Raw genomic sequence first — 7112 nt, 5'->3', positions numbered from 1 at the left:
ATCGTTATACACAGTAATCACTATCACAGTAATCGCTATACATAATAATACCTATCACAGTAAATCGTTCACAGTAATCGCTATACATAATAATCGCTATTACAGTAATCACTTTACATAATAATACCTATCACAGTAAATTGTTATTACAGTAATCGCTATCACAGTAATCGCTATACATAATAATCGCTATCACAGTAATCGCTATACATATTAATCACTATCACAGTAATCGCTATACATAATAATACATATAACAGTAAATCGTGACAGACAGGAACGATTTACGTACCTTGGTCACACTTTTCTCCTCTTCATCCCCTCTCTTTATCCTCTGCCTTTCTTGTTGCTCCATCATTCACTCCTCTTTCATCTGCCTTTCTTGTTCCCCGTTCATTCTCTCATCCTCATGTCCTCCTCTGCCTTTCTTGTTGCTTCTTCGCTTCGCCGCCTCCCTCGGCTACTTTTCTACTTCTTCCTTCCTTCGCTCATTTGCCTCCCTCCTCTGCTTTTCCATTTCTTCCTTCATTTTTCTTTCATTCTCTTCCTCTTCCTGCTTTTTCCTTTCTCTTTCCTTCTCTTCCTCCTGCTTCTTCCTTTCTCTTTCCTTATCTTTCTCGTCTTCTTCCTTCCTTTGCCTTTTCTTCTCTTCCTCGTCCTCCTTCTCTTTCATTTTCCTTTCATTCTCTTCCTCGTCCTCCTTCTCCTTCTTTTGTTTTTCCTTCTCTTCCTCATCCTCCTTCTCTTTCTCCTTCCTTTGTCTTTCATTCTCTTTCTCATTTTCCTTCTCCTTCCTTTGCCTTTCCTTCTCTTTCTTGTCCTCCTCCTTTTCCTTCCTTTGCCTTTCCTTCTCTTCCTCGTCTTGATGCTTCTTTCTTTGCATTTCCTCTTCCATCTTCATCATTTGTCTTTCCTTCTCTTTCTCCTTCTCCTTCTTTTTTAATTGCCTTTCATTCTCTTCCTCCTTCTCCTTATTCTTTCTTTGCCTTTCCCTCTCCTCCTCCTCCTTCAATTGCCTTTCCTTCTCTTCCTCCTTCTCCTTATTCTTTCTTTACCTTTCTCTCTCCTCCTCCTCCTTCGTTTGTCTTTTCTTCCTTTGCTTTTCATTATCCTCCTCCTCCTTCCTTTGCCTTTCTCTCTCCTCCTCCTCCTTCATTTGCCTTTTCTTTCTTTGCTTTTCATTCTCCTCCTCCTTCTTTCTTTGATTTTCCTTCTCTTTGTCATCCTTCTTCTTCATTTTTAATTCTTCCTCGTCCTTCTTCCTTTGCTCTTCAGTCTCAATATTTGATGGATAATGCTCTGTATTATACAATTTCAACGCTTTGTCCCTGTCTTTATTATTCTCAATCTTCATTATATTTTGGTATCTTTCATGACGCTCATATATATGGGATTGGCGGATAATTTCTCCACTAGTCATTTCATCGAACAATGGGGGCTTTCTTGTCTTACGAGCTTTAGTCATTGCTAACCTGCATAACACATAAATTTGACCGCATCATTATATGTTACAACTGCCTCCCAAGTATATAATATTATAAATTATCTCATTCGTTAAACAATCACCAACATTACAAATCGTCGTAATATTTGGCTTCATAAGTAAACATCGTTGCAAGATGTAGCAAACTTAAGTATAAATCAAGGTAACTTCATAAATACATATCGCTACTGCTTTAAATGTATAAATCGTTGTTGCTTCAAACTTACAAATCGTTGTAGAAATGACAACCTTCATAAGTACATATCGGTATAACATTTGGGCTTCATAAGTAAACATTGTTGTATGATTTAGCAAACTTAAGTACAAATCATGATAACTTCATAAATCATAAATACACATTGCTACTGCTTTAAGCGTGTAAATCGTTGCTGCATCGAATGTACAAATCGCTATTGCATTAAATGTATAAATCATTGTTGCATTCCAACGTACAAATCGTTGTTGAAATTTAGCCTTCATAAGTACATATCGTTGTAATGTTTGGCCTTTATAAGAACAAATCGTGCTACTATTTTTCGACGCCCAGAAGGTGGATAAGTATAAATCGATTTGTTTCAGTATAAAAATAGGTGTTATTTAGCATGAAAAGTACAACCAGTTGTAAGATTTAGCATTCAGATTTACAAATCGATTTGTTTACATAACGAAACTCATCGAAACACCATGAGTTTTGATAATTTGACAGTGGAGGAAAAACACCCAGAAGGTAGATGCAGTCGATGGTGGCAACGATGCTCCCATTGCGCAGACGACGGCAAAGGGTGTTGCGGCTGCAGCAGACGACGGTAGAGGGTGCTTCAGTGGCAGCAGACGATGGCAAAGGGTGCGTTGTCAGAGGGAGCTCCTGTTACAACAGATGGTGCAAACGTTTACTGTTTAGGGCAAAAATGAAATGTTTGGACTTTAAAGAGTTAACATCATCCTCCCTTTTCTGCATGGAGGACATTTTTGGAACCGGCATTTCACTTTTCTAGATAGAGGATCTTGAACCGTTGTTTCACTTTTCTAGATGAAGGATATTTTTGTCCTTTTCTCGAACCATCGTTTTATGCCGAGAATGACAGAAAATGGTACTTAAGTCTTTGCAACCACACTGAACTCTCACACTAAGTGATGTCGACACACACGGGGATATGAGCCTCATGTGCTTATATACGTGGCACTCATTCAAACCCCCGAACACGGAACATTTGCTATAGTGCATCTTCGGGGGAGGGGGGGGGGGGGGGGGGGGACATATAACCTGGGCATCGTGACAGGCCTCACATGAAATGCTGTCATGTAGCCCCTGAATTATCACTAACAGACAAGGGTTGTCAACAGATTTTATTTGTATTGGGTACCCGACCCAACACAACCTAAACATGAATCCTTGGGTATGAGCATGGAAAGTACTGAACTGAGGCCCAAGCAATATGCAGGTGGGCTTTAGGTCATGATTTTTACCGAGTACTCGACTTAATCTGAGTATTTTATGCATATTTTTAATAAAAATAAATTTTTAAAATTATGCAGGTGTGGGTCTGAGATTATATTTTCATGAGCTAACAAAACCCAAACCTCGTTATTAATTGTATGGGCGGGTCTGGGTCAACCCTGACCTGGCTTTGACCCGACCCATTGACAGCCCTCACGTCATACGACCATTTGAAACTAGGTTGGCTGGTTTGGTAGCACAGAAGCCCATGAGCCATTTAAGCCGGGCATGGGCATCCTTTTGAAGGCCCAACCATTCAATGTGGATTTGGATCCAACATCCAACCAAATCTGACTCCAATTAGTTGGACTGGCTTTGAGATTTTACTATCGAATTCGACAGATATCCAAATCTGGTTTTATGTGCAAAAATCCAATTTTTGTACTGCAAGTTTGCATCTAATCTGAATAGACAATATCCACATCTGCCCAATTCAGTAAATGTAAGGTTACATCCTAACAAATCTTCACCATTTACATCCCTATCAGACCTGCCTACCCCAGCGTAAGCTTGCCGTTGTGACAATGGTGGCCTGGTCATCTTAGTCCTTCCCCTCTTGCTCTTGTGAGCACCCTTGAAGGATCCAGATATTGGTCATCCACCTCCATTCCTAGGATCCTCAAACTAGAAATTGACATCACTTGTCGTCTCCACGATAGTCCCCTTCCTAAATTTACCCATTGGTTTAGGACGACAAACAAGGATACAATCAATTCACTTTGCAAGAAACTTTTGATAATCAGGTTTCATAGGAAAATGGTTTCTCAAGCAACTTGACTTCAGAGTTCTAATAGAAAAAGGTTGCCTTCTTGATGTCCACTATATACCCATGCTCCTTGGTCACCTGCCAATATACCTAAGCTAATGCTTCCGTGGGAGAGGGTGAATCTTTCGATCCAAAGAAATGGGATAGAAAGTTTGAAAATAAGAGTACATAAGAAAACAGAGTGGTTCTTACAAATTCTTTGAAAACCTGCTAGGGGTTGGAAAGTGTTTTCTTATGAACTGTCATGCAATTATCTAGCAGTGTGTGGATACTCGAAAGAAAAACTTAACAAAGTAAATTTTTAAGAGATCTCAGTAGAGGAATACCCAGTCCCACTGGGCATGCCAAAAAAGAATTACAGGACCAAAATTCTATATTTGAAAATAAGGAATTTTATTTAAAAAATGTTTTTTTGAAAACTGACATCTTTTCAAAACATTATGGGATCGTCACTGGTACAAGGTCAGACCATTCCTCCCCAAGCAGTGAGGGATAATCCAACCAAGGCTGAGATTTTCTAAGAAAAGTTGACCTTCTAAAGCCTTCTTGAACACCTATGCAGTAAGCCTAGAGTGGTGGACCCACCTAAGGCTTAATCAAAGCAAGACAAGTGTGTGCAAGTTAGTATAAGTGTAGATATGTTGCATATCACATCAAAAAGGTTTTAAAAAGGTACATAAGATTATAAAATCAAACTTTTAAAAATGTGGGTGCTCGCCCTACAAGTTAATAGTCTTTCATCCCCTAGTGACAAGGGACCAGTTCCAATAGGACCTTTGTTTTGTTGCATTGTTCTTTGCATATTTGGTGTTTTGTACCCCTTTTTGGACTCTTGAAATGAAAAGTGAGACTTTGATGGTGCTAGGCACCACCAAAGCTCAAAAAAAAAAATTATAACACAAACAAATTATGACATGTTAGACAAATCTAATTTAAGACAAATAAAATAAAATAAATGAAAATAATGCTCACCATGGGCTTAGGTAGCCCTACTAGACAATTTGACGAATGTGAAATGATTTCGACCGAGTTTCTACAGAGCTAAGGCTTGGTGGGTCTGAGTCCAGCAAGGTAGACCAAGTGGGCATGGGAGGTTGACATAGAACTAGTTTGACTGGGCTACGTGGTTTAGTAGAGTAGGGTTGGCCTAGGGTAAGGTGTGCTCTCAATGGAGCAGGGTCTCCTTACTTCAATTCTAGATGCCTAGAATGAGAGGGAGTATCCTATTTATAGAGTTTTAAATGAATAAATGAGAGGGAGCAGGGTCAAGATTCAATGTTATGCAATAAATTGTTCTTATTGGTTGAAAAAAAAATGAGGTGGGAGGCCATGATTGGTTGGAACAACATGGAGGGTTTTACTTAGGGATGAAAAAAACAGATTTTGAAAGGATTACTAAACTCGAAAATCCATGATTTAGGCAAGTTGGTTTGGAACAAGACACATTTTCCTAGGCAAAATTGGTAAAAAATGATAGATTTTGTATAATGCTTCTTGATTTTATCAGAACACCTAAAACACAACTCACATTAACATGATTTTTTTTTTGTTTGAAAAATAACAAATTTATCTCCAACTGCTAGTTCAATCTCAAAACCCATAAACATAATTTGATGGGTCAAAAATGTGTTTTTAGTGGGGTCCAACAGAAAATCAGTGTCTATCTTGGATAGACTTTAGTGTTTTAGCTATAAATCTCTCTCAAAGCATCCAATTTGACCAAAATTTATTTTATTTTGAATAAGACATTCTAGAATATTTGACTCTTTTGATAAAAATATCAAAAATATCATCTTGTAGGTCGAAATCATGTTGAAAGTCAATTTTTTTTTCTTTTGGACCTGAAATAATCTGCTTGAGAAATCCAATCCAAAATTCAGTTTATCCATAATCCAAATGGGTCAAAACCATCTTTATTGTCGAGCATGTGAAACTTTATCGATAACAAAAAAGTAGACACACTAATATCAAAAGACAAGGGTTGACACTGACATAAAGCTTTTTTCAAAAATATAAGACATGACAACAAATATGCACTCTATAACTCAAGTACATAGCCACATGTGAGGGCCTCTCTATGATGCTCTTTTATATAACCAGAGAGGTCTTGGTCAAACAACCCTTGGCTGAAGACAAAGCTAGTATCTTGTTTCATCCAAGAGCTTTTCCTTAAACTCTGCCAAATGAGGGTGAAGACTTTGTTGAGTGGGGTCAAACAAAAGACGAAACAAGTGCTTGACTATGTAAGATTGCGTAGATAGAAGGTAGACAGGGTCTTTGAAAGTCAAAAACTTCTCTTGAAAAAGATGATGTCAAAGACAAACTTTAAATGTACTTGCATTTTTTACAAAAAATGACTAAGGCATCAGATATACTTGGGGGGTGAAGTGGCTATGCACTCATTGATTGGGTAGCAAACTGCTCAATCAATCCATAGGATAACCTATGTTAGGATCTAATGTTCAACTATCTAACAAGGTGGTCTTAAGATATGATTGGGTAAGCTTGCCTAATGAGACATGGAACAATTGGGTGACTGTGATCTACAAGAAAACTGGTTAGTAACATGACATGTTGATGCATGATGAAATGATTTAATTTGACAAATTTTTATCAAGAAGATTATGAAGTAAGTTTTTAAAACAAATTTTTTGACTCATGAAAAATTAACTTTTGAAAAAAATAATGCAAAAGATCCTTGACTTTAGCAAGCTTGAAGTCAATATTGATATCTTTGACAAAAATGATTGTTTATAAAATGCATTGCCAGACATTTCTTACTCACCGACTTAATGAATAGTTGCTCAAGGTGGGAGGGTCTTGCCAACGACCAACCATCGTCTCAAGGTGATATAAGCAAATGGACAAAATGTAGTAGGATAATGACATATCTTTGAAAATTGATTTACAATGACACTTCTTGCAAAAGTTATCACAATGATCCATGCATTGCAAAAAACTCAAATTTAGATAAAATCAATAATGATTGCAGAAAATTTATCAAAATAATCATTGTTACATGATCAACTTGTAGATCTTTATGGGTCAAATGAGACAACTTGAATGATTGGATGCAATATGAATGTCATTAATGAGATGATCAAGATATTATGCTAGAGAATTTCATGCTAAACAAATGATAAGACAAAGATGACATTTATAAATGATAATGGTGCATGACATAATGCTAAGTACCATGGTGAGACTTATGAAATGTGATATGAATAATGACCTAAGACTAAAAAATGATGCTTCAAACAACTTTTTTGTTTAAAAAAAACTGCCCCTTGCTAAAAAAATTGAAAACAAATTTCATGAATAAAAATTCTTGTCACCTAGGCGAAAATTGAGTGCAAAATGAGTGT

Source organism: Nuphar pumila, chromosome 10 (genome assembly GCF_984573655.1).
Source record: "Nuphar pumila chromosome 10, dmNupPumi1.hap1.1, whole genome shotgun sequence".
Taxonomy (NCBI): Eukaryota; Viridiplantae; Streptophyta; class Magnoliopsida; order Nymphaeales; family Nymphaeaceae; genus Nuphar; species Nuphar pumila.
This window is presented reverse-complemented; position numbering follows the sequence as displayed.